Source organism: Perca fluviatilis, chromosome 10, assembly GCF_010015445.1.
Source record: "Perca fluviatilis chromosome 10, GENO_Pfluv_1.0, whole genome shotgun sequence".
Classification (NCBI taxonomy): domain Eukaryota; kingdom Metazoa; phylum Chordata; class Actinopteri; order Perciformes; family Percidae; genus Perca; species Perca fluviatilis.
The window spans coordinates 23,107,027-23,127,167 of record NC_053121.1 but is presented as its reverse complement, the minus strand read 5'-3'; the positions used below and the strand labels follow the sequence as shown (position 1 = coordinate 23,127,167).

General features: G+C 40.6%; 2 protein-coding genes across 5 annotated transcripts in view; one reads left to right on the top strand and one right to left on the bottom strand.

The window, feature by feature from the left end:
• The window catches only part of macrod1 (mono-ADP ribosylhydrolase 1), a 103,929-nt gene that overhangs the window by 28,178 nt on the left and 55,610 nt on the right, over nt 1-20,141 (top strand). The window lies entirely within an intron of this gene.
• The window catches only part of flrt1b (fibronectin leucine rich transmembrane protein 1b), a 32,661-nt gene that overhangs the window by 5,518 nt on the left and 7,002 nt on the right, over nt 1-20,141 (bottom strand). For both annotated transcript variants that reach the window (XM_039812863.1, XM_039812861.1), the window contains exon 2: nt 208-1,263. The gene's annotated coding sequence lies outside the window, so the exon portion shown is untranslated. The remainder of the gene's footprint in view (nt 1-207; nt 1,264-20,141) is intronic.

Here is a 20,141-nt window from a genome sequence, read left to right as displayed (position 1 = left end):
CTCCACTCCCCACCCCAATATTTCAATCATGTTCTGAAATAAAAGCCTTTGTGTGAGCACAGAGCCAGTGTGTGTTTGTGTTTTTGTACTATCATGTAGCTGAAAGCAAGATGTAAGTGTGGTGTTCTTCATTGCGGTGAACGCAGGAAGAAAGTGTCTGTGTAAGGTCTGATCGACCCAGGGTGTGATTGCAGAGGGCTTGCTAACCTGCTCAGTCTCTGTGCCTTTCACGTCCGCCGCAGCTTTGTTTTTCCTGTATCAAAGATTTGTGGAGAGGAGTATTAGTGTGTCTGTATTTGTTATTACGGATGTAGCTGTGGATCTCTGTGTGTTAGCGCAGTTTCCCAGTCTTTGAATCGTTCACAAGTGTAGCCTCGCTCCTCTGGGCCGTTGAATCTTCCTCAGCTTGGGTGAATGATGATAGGGATGATGATAGCCTGTACTCCAGGGCTCCACGAGTAGCAACACCAGCATGGCTCAAAGCCGCTTCGGCACCCACATTTGTGTGTTGTGTGTGTCCTACTGCCAAGCGCTCTCTCTTTATCTCTCTGGGGTAAGGGGCTTTTAGGCCTGCCAACTCAAGTCATCTTCATCGAGCGTCCAGAGGTCTAATTCTGAAACCACCACACCACACCAAAATGCTACAGTTGGGCAGATAGTCAGAAGATGGTTGAGGGCTCAAGGGTCCTTCTTCGAAGTCAAAAGCAATCCTGGATACTAATGGATACGCAGTGGGTCATGCAAAAATAGTAATAGTGCCGTGCTACGCTTGCTTTGAATAACCAGGTAATGGTTTTAATTAATGAGCAGCAAGAAGAGAATAAGTGGGATTTCCAAGGCTCAAAAAAATCAAGCAAAGAGTCCTTACAATTATTAGTTGTATTATAACGATTATAACAACATACATTTCACAGTTCAGTGATGGTAATGAGTATGTTTGAGGCTGTGATGGACAGTTTGGCCCGGTGCAGAATACAGGCTGTAAGAGTTAGGTTCAGATGCTTCTTTCTCCTCTCAGTTTCCGCCTCACTCTCTAATGTTTAATCGCTTCCTTTTCAGTTCACACAGATGCTCTTCAGAAACAGCAAGGCCCGATGAGTGTGTACTGTATGTAGTCCGCTCTGAGCGGCGTTGTCACGTGGCTCAGTGTGAAAAGTTCCCCCACAGGTTAGCAGAAATGGACCACCGTCTAGTATCCTCAAGGTAGACTTCACTGGTGTTTGCTTCAGCAGGACAGCTGGCTCAGTGTTAGTGAGCACCACCCTGAGAGGAGACAGCAGACAAGTGGAGTATTAGAAATTAATTCCGAGATGCAGGGAATTAGAGGTACAAGGTGCACAACAATCGTCAGTTTTGTGTCCTTTAACTAGCTTTTACTATTAAGTGAACCCAAATTCTAGGGGTTCAATGGTTAGAAATACAATATTGGCTGAATAGTTCAGTAATCATATGTCATGCTGATTACCTTAAAATTTCTATTTGTTTACTCTACTGCACAATATGCAAATATTGGCACAGTAGCTTACATATCTTTATTGCTAAAATAAAAAAATATGAAGGCACCTTTACAAGGCTGCATAAATGAAATTCTCTCCTTCATTTTTTATTTTTTTTTATACCAGCTGTCTTTAAGTGACACCAAGATGTAATTTTGGATTTCAACATTGGTACAATATGGAATACTAAAAGGTAGAGGCTAAATAATTATCCCCATCAGAACGGTTATACCTTTTAAAATTAAGTACCTCGTGAAAATACTTCCTCAAGGTCAACGCTGCATATGCGCAACACCAAGCTCCCAACGGACACAAATCTCCCATTAAGGTAACTCCATGTTTTATATCTGTTTTTTTAATTCTTTGCACAAAGCTTTTGAGCTTTCATTAACAGCCACGCGTTAAGTGCCTGTATCTTGTGTGCAGAATCAAACCCCCCAGTGAACACTGGCTTTAGAAATATAAGGTTTTCATCAGGCATACTGAGTGTACAGAGACAGATTCATCAAGGCCATTAACTGCTCCGCTGCTCACATTCGCCTGTTCACTTCATCCCAGAGTAAGTAGACTACATAGCCAACTGGGAAATTATCATGCAGTTTGCTTAAACACAAATAGAGACAAATAAAGCCGTCCTCATTTTCATTTTAAAGGGCACATGCTGCAGCTGAGAATAAGTTGGTCAACAGCCTAATGTCATGTGCGTGTACAGTATGTATCCTTGAAGGGTATTTAAAATCATCCATAATTTTGCGCCATACATCCTAACCTCAGGATGAATGTATGTGTTTCTATTTTAGGATTGGTGTTTTAGCTGGTTCCACAAATGGAAAGGCATGTGTTTAATTGATTGTGCAGTTTAGTGGGGTACTTAGGTAGCTGGTTTGGGATGAAGTTGAGCAGTGTGTGGTGAGATAAATTGTCCTTTTTAGAAAACAGCTCCAGACTGATCCAGTTTGTGGCATAGTAAACTGATTTATATGTGCAGAGTGTGGCTAACATGCGTAATGAAAACGGCTCGAGATGGGAGAGAATGCTAAATAGACTGTTTGCAAAATGCATCGACTTTGTGATTGGCATTTAAGGAGAAATGAGATAATGGTCTGTTCAAGGACAGTCTAGATGTATACAGAGCTTTATGTTTGGTGCTGTATATTAACATTATAAAATGCTATATCCTTTTTTTTTTCATCCATTGATGTCCAATACTTTGTATTTTTTTCCATTTTATATTTTGGAGTGCAAGACTTTTAAGTGGCTTCGAAGTCCAATCATAATTCAAATGAAGACTTAATTGGACGTCATCAGTCATGTATTAAAACCAGATGTAACCTTTAATGACAGCAACTGTCATTTTAAAACAGGTCCCTTTAATTGGTTGCAGTGTCTGGTCCAAAACTACCCTTACACTCTACTAATCTTTGCCTACCGCAGGCAAAATGTCTGCCTGCATTGGACAAGATGTGAATATTGAACATCAGCTGCATTTCCACAGCTCACTGCCATTGCCCATTAGACATCAATATGTGAAGCTCGATCTGTATAATGTCGAAGCTGTCCTTAAAACTTTTTGTGATGGATTTTAGAGAGCCTAGCTTGGGGGAGTGTGATGGGGAAGAAGAGATGGAGGAAACCGGGAGCATTAGGGAGCATGTATCAGAGCAGGGAGTTAGGAGAGAAAAGCTAGAGACTAGTCATTCAGGAGAGAGTTGTCTGAAAACAAAAATGTCAGTTTGAGGAAGGTTAGAGAAAGGTACTAACTTGTTTGTCATAACTGTGTTTCAGTACATTGTTGAAGCAACAGCACCACTTTCCAAAGGAAAAAATCTCCCTTTATTAAATGCCAACATTTATCCAACTTCTGAATAAGAGATTACACCAAACTTGTTAAAAGTGAATGGATACACCTTTACCCAGCTGTCTTTCGCTGTAAAATGAGTTTTGAATGCTCTTTGAGTGGCGTGTTCATTAGAAATCTATAAATTGTGACAGTCAAGTTTCCTAGAAGCACCCTCATTCACATTCATATTCAGACAGCATAGAAAAACTCTTGACTTTTAATTAGGGTGGTACATGTGGGTCAGTGTAAGGGTCAAAAACAGTATGAGGTGAGGTTGCATAAGGTCTCTAATATTAGGTTGGTGGGACAAAACAAGCAATTCAAACGTCCACTTTAGGAAACTGATGGGCGTTTTACCTTATTTTTTTCCCCACTTGATTAATTGCTTAGTTGCAGCCAAGGAGCAAACTCGGGGGCTGAAAAATGAAGGAAATGCAGAAGTGCCAAAAACTGCAGTTGGCTCCAAAATAGATTTGTCATTTTGGCTCATCAGAAACCTGTGGTTGACATCACGGAGACTATGTCAATATTTTATACAGTCTATGGTTGCAGCCCAAGAATAGACATTATGGAGTGTCTTTTCTCAAAAAATGAAAACTTTAAAGTTAATTTATTGTACTGTAATTAAATCTCAGGTGTTTCAGCCAACAGGTGCACAGGTCACAGTCCATACATTTTTCCCCTGCATGTTTGAAATTTCTTTTATAAACGTCTTGTATCCTTACAGAGTAAAACCACAGTCAAATGAGTAACTGTACTCTGGTAACATAAATACATTAAGAAAAATGTAATTTAGACACACTGGCACATTATTGACAGTGATGTCAAACAGTAAGGTGATGCAGAAAATGAGCAAATACTTTAATCATGCTAGTTAGTCAGTAATAAAGTGTAAATTATCTCAGCGTTTTTCTGAGAATAACTGTGTTATTTTTTTCCACAGCAAAACAATTCCTGCGAATTATTTCTTATTATTACTTTCTACTTTGTCATACCTTTCACACCCCCCAGTGAGGAGCAGAAGCAATAATAAGGAGAGCAGTTCCCACACTTTGGGCAGGGGACCTATTGAGGTCAAAAACATTCCTGACTGACTGTTTGCTGTGCGTCTTTTCTGGTGTACTTGTTTTTTTTTCTGCATAACCGAGAGCACACAGGGAACGTCTCATTCCTCGGGGACAGAAATCACTCTGCTCTTGTGAGCCAGTCAATGACAGCACTGCAGTATGTGACTTTCACTGTGGCTTCTGTGCAGTCCAATTGCTCTCGCTGTTTTGTTTTCCTCTTTGCTTTGTACTATAACGATCAAATATTAGCATCTATTTCTTTGCTTTGTGGGACAGTACACTAAAGAAGGCTGGTGATAACAGCTGAATAAATTAAGAACAAATTGAGAAAAATACAAGAATAACCATTTAAAGATGATGCATCTGAGCTCAGGGCTACTGAAGGCTCCAGTTTACCGGCATGTGTTTTTATGCAACACATCTGTTACATAAAAGTGTACAGATCCAGATACAGTGTAAATACGTGCTGTAAGCTGTTCATGTTCTTACAGATTTGCAGATGGAGGTAACATATGTACAGAAATATGGCCAGCGCATTTATATGTGCGTTATTAGAGGTCAGCTTGTATTATCTACAGATGGATGTGAGATATAGAGAGGAGAGTCTGGTACTACAGGTGTGTTTACTTGCATATATCTTTGATTTGACAGTAGGTTATACAAGAGGAATTTATGGGAATGAGTCTAAGAAGGACTACAACGCCTCTGGTGAAAGAAAAAAACAAACAAAGAGTGCATTCTTGGGTGTTTCTGCTGTTTTCATAAACAAATACCAGGAAAAATTTTATCTTTTGATTTTGCAAATTCTCCTTTGGATGACCTTGTAGCTGCACTTTCACAAATTTGAAACATTGTAGTGGGTGGCAGCAGGAAATTGACGATATAAAATCTGCATTTCCATCCACCCTTCGCTCCATCAGGCGGTTCAGAATAATTTGGGAAATGGAAAGCGAAGAAAAGTGACAGCTGTGCTGCTTGGCAGTGTGCTCGCTCTGTGCACTGTAGGGAGCAAGGAGATAGGAAGTAGGAGCTAGGGATTAATAGTTTTGGGGCTGGGGACCAAAGTCTGAGTACTTTGTAATCATGTGGCTGCCTAACCCCAGTGTTAGCGAGGTTGATGAGCATGCGTCCCTGCAGACACACACTCTCTATGTCCACTCTTCTGAATATTAATATGGAGGAGAGAATTCCTCTGAGCCCCATTGTCAGACAGCCCTATTGTTCTCTGCCGGCCTCTGCATCAATGTGTCTGTATGTGTGTGTTTAGTGTTAATGCGTAAGTTGGTGTCTACATTGCGTGCTTATGCATATTATGCCCATGTCTTCATTGCGTGTGTGTGTGTCGGCTGCAGCAGATCAGCAGTTAAGGCAGCAGTGAGGGAGATGAGGGGTGTGTTCGTGGCCCACCATGGCCCATAAAGACAACTGGCCTGAGAACACTTGGACCAGCCATCAGGGGCCAACATTGGCAATTATTTCACCTAGAGGCACTATCTGTAAAATGAACACTCTCATTAAAACGTCCGTGTGTGTGCACACGTGTATGCATGCAAATGCATGGTGTGTGTGTTTTGTGTTTGTGTTTGTGTGTGTGTGTGTGTGTGTGTGTGCGTACGTGTGTGTGTGTGTACACAGGTACGTTTGCAAGTCAATTTAGAGGCACGGCAAATATACGGCAGCACAAATGCTTGTCTTTCAATCAAAGTGTAATGTGCTGTTTATGATGTTTGACTGTGCTCATGTATGTGTGTATTTACAGATTTGTTTGTGAGCACATCTGTGAGTGACTGTGTGTGTGCGCGTGCGCATCTGTGTGTATGTAGGTGTGCATATGTATCTGTATGGATTTATGTGTGGGTGAGTGTTTAACTACCCCGCACACGTAACCTCCCCATCTCTGCCTCCCTGTTTCTCATTTACTGAGCGAGCGCCAGAGAGGAGTGTGGGGGAAACGAGAAAACAAGTGATAGGAGAAGGAGGAGAGAAAGAGAGATGGTGAAGTAGAGGCGGAGAGGGAAGGAGAAGGGTGGAGGTTTATACAGGAAAAATGAAGTGAGGCTGGAGTAAAAGGGAGAGAGGAAAGAGAGGGGGGACGGCAGAGAAGAGGGGGAGATAGAGAAGCAGAGGCAGGAAGACGGGGGGGGGGAAGAGAAAGAGGCAGAGGAGGAGGCAGCAGATTTATGAAGCCATTGGAATGTAATTTGGAGGCAGAAATTACTGTCAGCCTGAGCAAGGTTTAAAGTCAGTGAAGCCTGAATCCAGGGCCTGTGTGTGTGTGTGTGTGTGTGTGTGTGTGTGTGTGTGTGTGTGTGTGTGTGTGTGTGTGTGTGTGTGTGTGTGTGTGTGTGTGTGTGTGTGTGTGTGTGTGTGTGTGTGTGTGGCAAGTATCACAGACAAATGGATAGCAAATGTGATGCAGAATAATGCCATAGAAGCTCTACAGTTACTTGTCATACACACTGATCGCCATCTGTGTATGTGCATGGACCTTTTTTTACTACTCCTCCATGCATGAGTGACGAGACTACACGGCATCGGAACATAACCCCATATTCATATTTAACAGCTCATATTTCATCCATGCTTGAAGACACACACACACACACACACATACACGTGCGCACAAACACACAAACAGGCACTGAATTCTTGTCAGGCTCTGAAGGCCGTGGCTCCGGCAGACTCAGTCGAGAGTGTCGGCGTGGACAGAGCGAAGGCTGGAGGGAGCAGAGCGGGAGAGGAAAAAGACAGAGAGAGAGTGTCAAGGATAGACAGAGAGAAAAGGTAGAGGTGGGAAATGAAAAAGAGAGTGAGGGTCTAAAAAGAAGAGTGAGAGGGATGTGACTAGCTTTCTAACACAGCAACACACAGCTTCCATTTAGCATGAGAAGGAGAGAGATGAGGGAAGCGACAGACGGGGATGATCAGCAAAGATCTGAAGGGGGGGACACTCGGCTGTAGCACACCCTCGGTGTGTGTTGGCTTCAAGACTGCTCATCTATTAGTTGCAGTGAGCAAACATTAAAAGGACAAGGCTTGTGTTTTTCTATACTTTTCTTAACAAATTCCAAAGAAAAGCACAAAACCAACAATGTGTTACTCCATCTCTCCGCACTTCTGACCTTTCTAAACGGCCTGTGGATCTCAGCCCCAAACCCATTTCTTCCTACTGAAAACAAAAAAAATCACAAATATATAGTTTCATAAAAAAAAAGGCTCAATAGTTTTCTAAAACAGTTGAGTTTCACTAACGCAGAAGAAAATAGTGCATTTCGTTGGGGACTATTTTCAGAAGTGGATTAATACACATTTGGTGTACATCAGGATAGTGTATGTGACATTGACTCAAAATAAACAAGTGTCTATGTTCGTTGGAATGAAAAAGCTGTGTTTTTTCGACAACTATTTAGCTCATACACGTTTTGATGACATCTAGCTCTTCGTCCTACCGTATAGAGGGGCGGAATGCACTTTCTCAGTCACTTTAGACATAAGTGCCTGCAAAATGAATGTAACTGAATGTAAAGGTCTATGACACAGAGGAATGAGGCTTGTTGACTTTGGTGTTTTTTTATGGGTTTTGTTGACAAAATAAAAATGTCCATAAACTATGGACATTGTGATGATTTCTAACCTATCCCTGCTCTCAGCTCAGCAAATGCTTACTCTGGAAGTCCAGGATTGGCTGTATGCAAAGGTGGTTGTCCCTGATAATCTTACTGGAGCAAACATGGACAATCACGCCGCCTGAACTGGAACCGCTTTGAGCATCATCCAGATTTGGAGCAGAAAATAATATTATCAAAAACAAATCATGCACAGCAAGCCTTACAACAGCCCTCTAGTAAATTGAGCATTAATCCACCCCTGACTTCGTCTCAGTCCGTCAGAAATGGAACAACTATATTTAGAGACATGTAAGTGCACTCATTTAACACAGCTGTACAGCAGCTTATAAGTGGCAGTGATAAAACTGTGTTTTTTTATGTTTTACTGTAGTTGTAAACTGTACTCTGCCCAGACCGGGGGATTTGAATTTTTTCCCAGTGCCCTCTCACAAACACATGCAACCTTCTCCACATCGTTTCCACACTTGCAGAAATAAACACCCTCACAGCCTCTCTTACATGCACGCGCACGCACGCACGCACGCACGCACGCACATTTTTGTTGCTCTTTTGATCTGTGAACTTTATTGCTCTTTTGACCAGGAACTTAGTCTGACTTTCTCTCCTTCACACTAATACACAAACACAGCAGTTCTCTATTTTTTGTTCTTCTAGCCAGTGATAATGATAGCAACACCATTATGCACTGTGACAACACTACCTCCCACTTACTCTCTATGGCAGTTCACACAGTCTCTACTTCTGTCTCTATCTGCTTCCCTCCATCTCTCTCCTCTCACTCAGAATAGTGTTGAGGTCAATTATCTCTGAATTTGCTTATACAGGCCGACTACTTCTGGCTGCTGGAAGGTGTTAAGTGGCATTTGTAGATTATGTAGAAGGTTTTCTGCATGTATTTTTGCTTCCTTCAACACCTTTTCTTTCCTGTTCACTGTTGTCTTTTTTCATTCTTTCTGTAACGCTTGTTTGCTCTCTTCCTCTCTTTGCTGGCCCTTCTTCTAGATGTCTTTTTCTTCTTTCTTTGGCGTCTTTGTTCATCTCAGATTCTCTGTCTTTTCTCTCTTCGGCAAAAAAAACATAAAAATGTATGATGTTATTATTTATGTAATTATTCTTTTCATGTTAGTCGTTGTCGATATTTATCACAAGATAAATAAAGTCAGTATTTATGTTTAGCTTAGGAATACCCTAAGAAACTAGGGACTCAGAACTTGAAAAATGATCAAGAATTGTGTAAGCTGCAAACAGAAAATCTATTTATTTAAATAAATAAATAATACAAAAATTAAACAATATATTCAACCCTGTCAGTAAAAATCCCCAAGTTACGTTAATCATTTAAGATCCCTCATTTTCTTTGTTTTACACTTTAGTTGACTGGATATTTTAGGGCTTTTCTTAGGTCAGCTGTCTTTTTATAGTTGCCTGTGCTTCTTGGTGAATGCATGTTTAAAGGTCTTCACAACTTGCCAAAGAACCAAAACTTATACATTTGGACCAAAACAAGTGCATAAGTGGAACCGAATTATCACCAGCCTACCATGGCAACAAAGAATGAAAAGCCAAACACTGCCACGCTATCCGAAATGATCAGAGAATAAAATAAATGTGTACAAGCCAATTCCAGAGCTCAGTTCAGAGTGTTACACTTGCTGCAAAGTTGTCAAGATGGTGCTCGATTTTGAGGGCAACTGGCAGGAATATGTGTTTGACCTGATGCACTGAATTCCAATAGATCTCTCAGGTGAGCAGGGATCATGCTCAACTCCCTTCTTGAATAAGCTTTGATTGATAATTACCCTAGTCTTTTCTGGAGTGTGCCATTGTCTTTTTATAATGAGTAACAAAGTTAAACATTGCCAAACAGAACGATTGACTGACTGACTGACTGACTAGAGATGCATCGGTTTCAGTTAACTCAGCAATGGCCTGCCACCAGGAGGCCACACATACTTTACATGTTATTGGATTTAAAATGACTTGTTTCGTCTCACACACACACACACACACACACACACACACACACACACACACACACACACACACACACACACACAAACACACTCAAACACACAAAGGACTCCAGGGATTCTGCTCCAAAGGCATAAGTGCCAAGTTCAACCTAGCGAGAGTTATTGTGACCTATCTAAGAGTGCCTTCTGGTGGACGGTGTGTGTGTGTGTGTGTGTGTGTGTGTGTGTGTGTGTGTGTGTGTGTTAAAAAAAAAAAAAAAAAAAAATGTGATATTGAGAGAAGAGAGAGAGAGAGAGAGAGAGAGAGAGAGAGAGAGAGAGAGAGAGAGAGAGAGAAAAAAAAAAAAAAAAAAAAAAAAAAAAAAAAAAAAAAAAAAAGAGGTGGGTGGGTGGGTGTCCGGCCTGTAAATTGCCTGTCTGAAGATACTTCCTGTGCATACCTCATTCTGAGCGAGACACAGAGTGAGAGAAAGACATGGAGAGAGATAGTAAATGCTTTGAGTCGGAAAAACCCTCACTCATATTTAATGGGATTATTTATCCACATACTGTCATCAGGCAATGTGTATGCATGCTGGGCCGTGTGTGGAAATGTGTGTTTTGCTGAGAGATCTAGTATATCATAGCACCCCTGGCACATAATATTGCAGGCAGATGGGTGTGTAGTTCTTTTTTTTGTATAGATAAATGTAATGTATTCCTCCTGTACTGATAGAGAGCAGTGTTATAGCGATATAACAGGCCGATATTAAAGCTGTTTATGTTTCATTCAGACATTATGAACATGGTCCACTGCTGATGTGACAGAGGCTACTTTTTAACACCGCTACTGAATATGTTTTTATGAATGTTATTTATTCATCACAGATGGATAAGCAGAGGAAACATTCCAGTATGGTGTGGGAGAATTTTACTCACAGCTTCAAGGGTGTGCGTCTGTAAAACCTGCCTTAAGAAGCAGCCAACCCACCTAAAAGCTTTCATCTGTGAGGGTTCCACTGGCTTTTCAGTGTCCCATGGTCTAAATCAGGGGTCACCAACACGGTGCCCGCGGGCACCAGGTAGCCCCCAAGGACCACATGAGTAGCCCTCAGGCCTGTTCTAAAAATTTTAATTGTATATTGATATTAACTGTTTCCCACCTTGTTAAGTCATTGTTGATAATTATTGTGAGAAATCATTAACATGATCAGTGTTTTCACATAGATGAGCATCATTAATCATTAATAATCATATATAACTAAAGGCAAACTGAGCACATTTGTTATTCAGAAGAGTGTATCAAACTGGTAGCCCTTCGTATGACTCAATACCCATGAAGTAGCTCTCAGTTTCAAAAAGGTTGGTGACCCCTGGTCTAAATACTGTTGCAGAAGGCTTTTTAGTCCTGCCAAGATTAACATGCTGGGAGAAACGGTGAATTATTTTAAATCTGAGTTTGTCATTAAAATTGAAGGGGATATTTTGGTCTGTCGGAAATATGAATACTTATAATTATACCTGCATACCTGTTTAATCCTTATTGTAGGTGAAGCGAGTGGGTGAAGTAGCTGAACTCAAGCTCACAGCAGTGTGTCAGAATATATTGTCAGAACCCAAGGCAGCAGCCCCCAGAGATAATACAGTTTATTTTCCCGCTTATTCATAAAAGTCTCTCTGTGCTGTCTCTGTAGCCCACAGTGTGAGGTTTGACTGTTTTAATTATTAGCTGCTGTGTTTAAAATGAAGCGGCCAGCATTTTCATTATTCACACATATTTATGCAAAACACCTTCACTCTGGGTGTTGTGTATGTGTGTGTTTGTGTCCACCCACGTCTGCCTCATCCACCCTCGTTTGTATTTTTTTCTCATGACTACCTTATCCTCACTGCTTTCCTCCCTTCTCCTCCACTCTTTAGTCTGTCCCCACCTCCTCCTCCTCCTCCTGTTCTCTCTTTTCCTCTCTCCAGCAGCGCTCTCTCTCAAAGTCTCGTTTACTCCCTCCTCTGCTGTTCATTCCCTCTTTGGAAACCGGCTTCCTCCAGGGCAAAAACTCTACAGCTCACTTTGTCTCCCTGTCTGCCTCCATCTATGCTCCCCTCCTTCCATTTTTCTTCTTTATCCTCTCCCTTTCACTCCTTTTCACTCATTTTTCCTCCTCTCTCTCCGTGTGACAATAGGTTTCAGAACCCATCTATTGAAAATTCCCATTTGCACTGCTTGCCCTTCAGTGGTTTGCTCTCATCTTATCACCGTTGGAGTTTTGTCCTGGCTTTGCTGTTGGAAGAAGTACAGGGGGAGACGTGGATGGAAAGTTTAGTGTATGGACATCATGGTAGCATTAGAATTGTAACATTTATGCACAAAGACCAGATGCACTGTGTTTGGTGATTTTAGTGTGTGTAGTGTTTAAAGAAATAAAACAAAGCAAGGAATATTATCACACACACACACACACACACACACACACACACACACACACACACACACACACAGAGATTGAGGTACCAGGAAAATATTTAATGTAAAAGGTTTATCTTTGACTCCCTCCAGTACACCACAACTGAACTGAAATAAACTGAGTGTGCATGTAAAAGGTAGGGACATAAGATATAAAGGATACTGATAGTGATAGAAAATGTTCTTAATAAGAAAATGTTTAACTTTGATCTGCAGTTGATAAGTTACATTCCTTGACAACGTACTAATTACTTAATGCCAACACATCAGGAGAAGAGAAACTGAACTCCAAGTCAGCACATGAAGCAGCAACAGTCACAACAGCCTTAAAGATTTAGTGCCTAACGTTTTGATATTGAAGTTAATTACCTCTTCTGAAGACTCCATCACACACGTAACCCACTGTTTGTCACAATTTTTTTCCCAAAATCTCAAATTGAGCTTTTAAAAAAACACAAGTTCCAATGAATTACATGCACCACATGCCATTGCAACGTTAATTGTTGCTGCAGGCCAACACACTCAGACTACTGCAACAGATGTAGACTGTGGCACAACGGATACAAAATTCGAAAATGTAGACAATCTGGAGCTTGTGGCACACTGATGCCTTTACAAATGCTCTGCATTGTGAGAGAAGGCTTTGAAAAAGGGTTGTCCAAACCTTTTTGAAAGCCTTCTCTCATAATGCATCTGATTATTCTGGTTCTGATACAAATGCAGTTCTTAACTAGAAGGGCAAGAGAGCAGACCTCAGCCAAGACAATGTTTTTCAGTTGGAAACTAAACCAACTGAAACATGAAATCTTTCATATCTTTTTATTTTTTCATGTTCTGAATATACATCACAAATACACTGAAAGAAAAAAACAGACAAATGTAACACAACATATAAAAACCCATGTCTAGAAATTAGATAATGAATGGCTCATTATTCCTGGAATAATCAGTAACCCTTGGCCATAGGTGCATCATTTATTTATTAATACTTTCATACATGTCCCTAGCTTTCTCAGCCTTTGATCCAAGAAAGGATAAAAAAGAAATCACTCTTTGCATCTAATGAACTCCTCATCCAGATGATCACATCTTTGGTCTTTGCTTTGCTTTTTTCAGTGGGTTTATTATTTCTACAAACTTTCTTTTCTACATCTATTTGTGGCACATTCTCCACAGTAACAACCACAATTTGTCAACGATTTCAGCTGTCAGTGATACCGACTGATTATTTGTAATTATCTTTCACAAACCTGCAAAGCTTAATGACAACCGTGTGACGTGCTAGTGCTGCTAACTGTATCTGTTGTCTTTCTTGAGGGGTTTAACATTGAAAAAGTGCATTCTTTCTAGAGAGTATATTTTGCACAAGTGAGAATAATCTCAATTTAAATGTAATTAAACATAGCTTATAACTATTATTTTTTTTACAGCTATTCAGCTCTTTTTAACTTGCACTATTTATTCAAAGGTGCCAGTATTTCTGGAGGTGCCTGCAGCTGGTTTAAAGCTAGGTAACCGTGCAGGAGCTTTGAAGTTTGTGTGTGTGTGTGTGTGTGTGTGTGTGTGTGTTTGTGATAATATTTCTTGCTTTGTTTTATTTCTTTAAACTCTACAAACACTAAATACAGTGCATCTGGTCTTTGTGCATAAATGTTACAATTCTAATGCTACCGTGATGTCCTTATCAAATACACTAAACTAAACTTTCCATCCACGTCTCACCCTCTACGTGTGTGTGTGCGCGTGCGCGTGTGTGTGTGTGTGTTTATGGCTGTGTGCCTCCTTAATAGTTAAAAACCTTCCCTTGTATAATACATCTCTCTATTGTCCATATCTGTGTTTTCGGGACAGTCTCAGCCAAAACATGACATAAGCATAATTATATAAAAACACTGTTTGTTTCAGAGCCATACTGCTTCCTACAATTGATTGCATAAGGCATAAACTAAGGTAATAACTAGACCTACATAGAATCAATTTTGAAATGTTGGTCTCATTGTCTTAAACTCTACAGATTGTTTTGCTTTTCAAACAAATTGGAAAGCAAAAAGTAGATTTTACTCTTGAAACAAAGTCTATACATTCATTTATCTTATATTTTTGTTCATGAGTCAGAAGCTATTAGTATGCACAATGAATTAACTTTACAAACTTTATTCTATGTTCAATAGACTTTCAGCTGTTCTTTTTGGGCCATCCTAGGCTCTGAGCTGACTGTATAACACTGATTACACCTGAAATCAACTTACAATATGTATCTGGATAGGGAAAAATGCATGTTAATGCAAGAAGTAAATGCATGCATTAGCATTTATTTGGAGTTGTGTGTTTGGCCACCTAGCAAATGTACATCTAATATACACTCCCCTTTTAGCTTACTATCTGTGTCTGTCTGCTGTTTGGTGCTGAGCATGTAGTGTATAGTGGGTTTTTAGAGCTTTTACTTTGAAAACAGGTTCCTGCTACAGCCAAAAAAAAAAGAACAGTAAAGTTGCAGCTGGACTGCTAAACAGTGAGCTTAAACTCACTATAAAGCTCCATAAAGCCAATGGGAGCTGCACAGCCACCCCTTTCACATTGTCATTTAATACATTGCTATTATAAAAACATAGATTATAATTGGTTCAATTCAATAATAATTGGAAAAAAAAAGTGATTTGAAATGAATGACGCCTGTCTGTAGCATTGCTTTCCTTTACCTGAGACGTGCCATGTCTGCCCCACCTAACAAATTTGCATATTGAGATGTGATCACAATGCCGGCAGAATCGAGATATTGAGAAAACCCATCAACACCAGGTGTAAATGCATAGACCCATATATTGCATGTCATTATCCAGATACTAGGGGTGGTACGGTTCACAAAACCCACGGTTCGGTTTGTATCACGGTTTTAGGGTCACGGTTTTCGGTTCTGTACGGTTCTTGTTATTTTTTCTTTTAATCTTCAACACTCCAGAATATACTTCAGCATATAGCTAAAATTAGCATATTGAATGCATGTTGCACAAAACATGCACACAGTGGCAGTTCTATATATTGTTTTATTTCATCATAGGTACCATGAAATCCAGAATGTTCCCACACACCAGACTATAAACGACGCTGGCGCATCCTCCAGCTCTGGGCAGCCTCTCTCCCACTGGACATTTCTGCAGGTGACGGTGATACTGGCGTGCAGCGGCCTACCCAACTTGAGGAGCGGTCGGCTCGGTGTCTCGCAAAATCTGATGAAAATCTTTTAAACTGACCTTTGTCGATCTGAAATGAAGACAGATTCAGCAACTGCATGGCCTATTTCTCGCTTAAAATGTTTTCAGAAACACGTTTCGGTGAACTATTTTAGTACAATATGAGATCGTATTCTGAACGAGCCGCCATGACAGTCTGTTTTGAAATTTGGGACCAGCCAGACCCATGTGACGCAATCGTCCAATCAGCTGCCATGGGTTGCGTTTGTCACGCCCATCCCGCTCGTCATTTCCAGTAAGTGTTTTAACATAGGTGTATAAAGTGGGCACTACGGCAGTAAGAGGTTAGTGCACATTAACAGTGTACTGACGAACCGTGCGGTACACACATGCTCCGAACCGAGACTAGCGAACCGAGCGGTTCGGGTGTTTTTTCATGAACCGTACCACCCCTACCAGATACATATCACATGTTAATTCCAGGTGTGGTGCCTATGCCATTTGGTGAAGCTGCCCTATGCCTTTTGCAGATAGAATTGGGTCTCTTCCTTACATTTTCAAGTAGCTTTTTCTATTGTACAGTATATAGCATACAGTGTAGAGAAACAGATAAGATCAGAGAAATGAGCAAGGCTCAAATCCAGTAGATATTATAAGCTCATAGTATGTGCCTCAGCCTGCTGAACCACCATTTACATTATGATTTTCTTTCATTATGATCGGTTGTATAAAAGATAGAGCTGCATTTTCTTATCTTATTTTTTTAATAATCTGGGACAGTGCAAGTGTTATCTACAAACACGTTTCTGCCATGAGAGAAACTGGGAATCTGAAAACTAAGATTAGTGAACTAAAATGTAAAGAACAAGTTCAGATTGGTGTTGTTTACTGACCATACTATCAGTTTGACTGTTTACATCTAAATGAACTGTATTAGTATTTGTTTAAAAGGAGAACATGTGCCATACTCATCCTGGGCGCTGTCTGAGTCTCTGTAAAGCTGTTCAGAACACGATTATGAAATCATTGTTTCGGGGGCGGGTTAAACTCTAAATCTGGCCACAAGTACAGTGTTTCCCACACACAGGCTTTAATAGGTGGGGTGCCTGGAAACATGAATGCACAGGTATATTTTGAGACCCATATATATAGCAGGCACTCCCCTCCTACCCTTGTTCTTTGGGTTTGTTCTACTTGTATGAGGAGATTTTTTGTAAGCCACAGACCACCTTCAAATACACTTGTATATTCTGTATATATTTTAGTTGATGGGCTCTTGCTGCAGATTTTCCATTTGTTTTTTGATGTATGTCATGACCATGAAGATAACAAGACAATTGCCTATCTTGCTGATCCATTAAGCACAGTCTGATCTGGTATAATTCATCTGACTGATGAGTGGACTTAACCATTTAAGATTGTCTTAAATAAAACCGCCATGAAAAGGCCACAAGTCAGTTGAGGGCAGCATGGACATCTTCCATTTGTTACTATTGTATATTGATTTGGATGGGTACCAATTCCAATATTGAATCATTAATAAAAGGAAATGTTAACAGCGTGCCAAAGTCGACAAGCATTGATATGCTTAGTAACAGTCCAGTCCTGGATTCATACTGCTGAATGATTTACATTCGGCAGTGAAACGTGAATGCTGAATGTCATGACTGTAGGCATGAAAACAAAGCTGAGGACAGTCTTTGAAATTGGTGTAAATCAATCCCTATTTTTTTAATATACTGTATGTAAGCCACTGTATGAGGTTATAAAGACGATGTAAAATATGGTATTAATAGATGAACAGAATCAGAAATCATTCAGGTAGACACATTAGATAAGAAGGTCAAATAGCCTCAGGACAGCAGACATACTGCTAAGATACATGAAGCACAGAGAGTCATCTCTTCCTCTTGACACCTGCTGTTCTGCCACAGGGCACTGACCCAGTGCCTTGAACACTGCTCACCACTACAGTACATGCAATCACTCGCTGTTACACTGAACAAACCGCCACCAGGGAATAACGCCCTCAGTCACTACCGAAAAAAACTGGACATGCTACTGGTGTTTCACATTTGACAGTATGGAACAAACTGCCTGTGTACAGTTCAGCAAGAAAGGAGAGGAGTTCTCTACAACCCATACGTTTAAATTATATTCAGGCTCAAAGTTCTGCAAAATTTAGAGTTTCGCTTTGAGTGACAGGTGGGCTGCCGACACAGGAGGCAAGCATAGACTGTCTATGCCTCAGCTCAATCCATGCTCCACATCTTTGCCCATTTTTTAATTAGCCGACGTCAGTTGCTGCCAAGATGGCAACGGCCAGAGCCACTGGGAGGCGCCCACTTTGAGCTTCATTTTGGCTCTTCAGAAACCTGTGGTTGACGTCACGGAGACAACGACCACATTTTATACAGTCTATGCTTTCAGCTCATTGTTTTGGGTTTACGCCCCAAAAGGCTCTGATAAACCCACTGTATGCTACCTGCTCGCACCAAACAGCAGGCAGACAAACTTAGCGACTAGATGTTGAACTTAGTGGAGTATTAAGCAGCTACAGAGCCACATTTTACTAAACGGAGCTAAAAGGAAAGTGAATATCAGACTTACATGCACCAAGCTGCCAGAAACAAAGTAAATGCTAATGTTGCTGTTGTGTGTGCTGCATTCGTAATAGGCAACTGTTTGCTAACCTTAGCAATTTTAATAATAAATGTTGTGTTTTTTTTGCTTGTTGCACTGCCCCTCAAAAATCTGGAGGTGCAGATTTAATAGTTAAAAAAGATGCCAGAACAACACCACACAAGGATTTTTGTGTTTTCCATTACATGTAAATCTCATCAGCCTCATCCATCCAAGCCACTTTTCACTGCCAGTACAGATTCAGCAGTGAGCCTTAATATCACAAAGTCTACATGGAGAGTCAGTCCAGTCCTCCTACAGAACAGTATAAATTAGCTATTGCTTTGAAAGATTACACTCTGTTGAGGAAGATCTAATACCTTTTGTTTGTTATTTAAAAAAGACAAATTAGGCTCTTGGATCATTTTTTTTTTATATTTTGTTAGTTTTTGGTATGACACCTTTTGTCTGATATTGGCCTCAGCAGCCTGATTCCACACAAACTAAATCAGCAACACTAATACAAGAAGACTAAAAGCTGCTTTAAAGGCAAGATTAATCTGTCAGAAATTATTCTTTGAGTTCAATTAAGGACCACACACACCGAAGGTCTACAAGTGTGTTAACAGCCGACACATGCTGTGCTAAATGTATTGGCACTAACATATCTTTTAACATATGTGCTGTTAAAAACACAACAGAAGCTCGGTCAGCTGAGCTTCACACAGGTGCTGAGGATTTGAAACAGCCAAATTCGCCTCTGAGGTCAAAGCAGGGCCTCCTTGGGTCGGATTAATGATGCCTCTAACAGATATCAGGAAATGAAAAACATACTGCTATTCAGACTCAGAGACGTTACTGATGTCTGCAGGAAATATCGTCATTAGCAATTTAACAATCTGTAAAATGCCTTTTGTGTTTTTTTCCTTCTTGGGTTATTGTGTTTCAAATGAAGAGTTACATAAGCAGCGCTCCTCTCCTGCTGTTGGATGGGTGAATAAGAGGAGAGCACAAGGGAGGCGATAGAGAAAGAGTGTCTGCTGCCTTCTCCTCTTCTTTATTCTCTCCACATTCTGCCAATGTGCAGTTCCCTCTAACTGCATGACTTGCCCTGGATTCTCTCTTTCTCTCTCCCTCTCTAGGACATTACACTTTAATCTCATGTTCTCTCTCTTTTTCTCTTGTCCCCCTTTTGGTTTCTTTACCACTCACGCTCTTTCCCTTGTTCATCACTCCATCCATCCATCCATCCATCCATCTCTGCCTTTCATCTTTAATCCCATGTTCTGTACCGCTTTGGCCCAGAGAATCTCATCCTAATCTGCTGTCTCAATATGGCCCCGTATGACTGCTAATCCTCCTGTGCTGATATATTTGTGTGTGTGTGTGTGTGTGCAGATGTATGTTTGTGTTTACATCCAGCAAGAGATGTTAGGCAGTTTTGCAGAAATTAGTTGGATGATGCAACATTTTGTCTGTGTTTTTAGTCAAGTTGGCAAGTCTGCATCAAAGCATAGCCCTTAAATTGAGGTGGGGGGGAGTGCAGATATAGTCATGTAAGAAGGGCAATTGAGAGACAGTCTTGGCCCTTCTGACACACACATAGGCTACAAAAAGATTCCACAAGCAATTACAGGCATATGAAAACCACACTGCTCACATGAGAGATCAGGGAGGGAGCAATGGGAGAGATGAGAAAAACATGCAAGTGGGAATTCTATCTCTTTACAAAGTATAATCTCTCACTTAAATCTCCCTCTCTGCCCGTAACTCTCTGAAGCCCTGCTGTTTAAATCTTTGACTTTTTTTTTTTGGTCCAGCAGGTAGCTGCAAAATGAACACACATCCATAACAACAAGCACACATTTTTCAACAGGAGGAAA